The sequence below is a fragment of the Antrostomus carolinensis genome, unplaced genomic scaffold (assembly GCF_000700745.2).
Source record: "Antrostomus carolinensis isolate BGI_N321 unplaced genomic scaffold, ASM70074v2 scaffold54419, whole genome shotgun sequence".
Classification (NCBI taxonomy): Eukaryota; Metazoa; Chordata; class Aves; order Caprimulgiformes; family Caprimulgidae; genus Antrostomus; species Antrostomus carolinensis.
Genome location: NW_010337604.1, coordinates 245 through 2,374, shown reverse-complemented (window position 1 = coordinate 2,374; position 2,130 = coordinate 245). Strand labels below are relative to the sequence as shown.

Sequence of the window (2,130 nt, the reverse complement as noted above, 5' to 3'; positions counted from 1 at the left end):
CAGCAAAATGCTTAGGTTTAACGTGGAGGGAAGAAAAACATATTTTTACAAGAACTGCAATCTGAGACAAATTACCTGGAGGTCTCATGCTGCCAGTACAAAAATTCCAAAAACTACTACAGAGGACAATCTTCTAACTCAACAAGTATTACATTTAACACATGGCAATCTAAACTACATCCCATTATAGCAGATAAAGAAGTCATTATCATGCAAGTAAAAATTAGCATCCGCTTATACACAGCTGTGTGCAACTCAGACACATTTGTTGTTTCTAAACAGATTCAAATACAAAACAGCAGCAGGCATGGCTATTACTTCAAAAGGACGAATTTACATAGCTGAAAGCAAATAAGAGCCAGACTATTTTGGGGTGGGGGGAAATATTACATTTAAAAAAAAAAAAGTGAATGATTGCACTATTTAAGGTTATCTTCCCGTAGTAAGGTTATTATATCTGTAGTCGTGGCCGAGTGGTTAAGGCGATGGACTAGAAATCCATTGGGGTCTCCCCGCGCAGGTTCGAATCCTGCCGACTACGACCTGAGTTAAAGACTTGGTACTATTTTGAGCCCCAACATAAGAAAGACATGGACCAGTTAGAACAAGTCCAGAGAAGGGCCACAAGGATGATCCGAGGGCTGAAGCACCTCTCCTATGAAGACAGACTGAAAGAGTTGGGGCTGTTCAGCCTGGAGAAGAGAAGGCTCTTATAGCAGCCTTCCAATACCTGAAGGGGCTACAAGAAAGCTGGGGAGGGACTTTTCATAAGGGCAGTTAGTGACAGAACAAGGGGAAATGGGTTTAAACTGAAAGAGGGGAGGTTTAGATGAGATATTAGGAAGAAATTCTTCACTGTGAGGGTGGTCAGACACTGGAACAGGTTGTGTTTAAGGCCACGTTGGATGAGGCTTTGATCAACCTGATCTAGTGGAAGGTGTCCCTGCTGATGGCAGGGGGGTTGGAACTGGATGATCTTTAAGGTCCCTTCCACTCCTAACCATTCTGATTCTATGATTCATAGAAATTGCTTACTAGATATCCTCCCAAAATGTAGTCCCATAATCTAAAAAGAATGCCAGAGTAGTTAAAAAAGCAACCTCATTTAGAAATTGGAATTGCAAACAGCTAGAATAATGATTTGAATAATGATTGAATTAAAGGAAAAGTCACAGTATTTACTGAACATGAAAAGATTAAGAATTTGAAAACACTGAAATAATAAGATAAAGGACAAGGGGGTGCATGGCCAACTAAATAAAGGATAGCATGAGTAACTTATTTAAAGATTATTAGGAACAAAAAGCATTCTAAAAATGTATTGTTAATTAATAGATAGAAATCGTATAATTGCCAATCTTAATGCAGAAATGTTAAAAATATTTAGTGCATTCAGGTCTGAACTTATAAAATAGGCAACTGTTGATATTGTTGGAGTGAAGAGTTTCATCACCTGAGAAGTAGGTCACACAGCACCTACTGAACACACCCATTTTTAAATCAGTAACCCTAGATATCTTGCAGAGAAGAGCTGTAAAAGAGCTGGCTGAAGAACACCTTAGATGCTTAGTGTTATTTTTCAGCAACTCCTAGAACTCTAAGGAAGCCTCAAAACAGTGAGCAGTCTCCATCCCCAGTGTAAGCACACACACTGAAAAAATACTATTGTTCCAGTGTTTGAAAAGGATGAGTAGTTCATTGTAAGCCTGTTACCTTGACATTGATCTGCATTAAAATAATGGAATAGATAAAGTGGAACTTGATTCAGAGTAAAACCAAAGAAAGAGAATTAATATAAATCAACTTAGTTTATGGAAAAATAGATCCTGGAAAACCAAATAAATATATTTTTTAATTGATGATGTGGCTGGTTGATAAAGCTCACGCTATTCATACAATGGAGCATTCACTAAGGCAGCAGTCTTGGTATTTATTTTGATTAAGAAAACAGACTACAGAATCAACATTATATGGATTAATGCCGTCTAGAGAGGCCTCCAGAATAAACTGTAAATGGGGGGACATCAAGTGGCTTTCCTTCTAAGAACTTGCCCTGTTTCTCTACTACTTAATGTTTTTATGAACAACCCAAAAGAAAATATAAAATAATCACTGACAAAGTTTGTAGGT

General features: G+C 37.7%; 1 non-coding gene across 1 annotated transcript; it reads left to right on the top strand.

Moving 5' to 3' along the window:
* The first annotated feature begins 459 nt into the window (after positions 1–459).
* On the top strand, positions 460–541 carry TRNAS-AGA (transfer RNA serine (anticodon AGA)). Its single transcript has one exon. It is a non-coding gene; the product is annotated as a tRNA-Ser (tRNA).
* Positions 542–2,130: the final 1,589 nt, after the last annotated feature.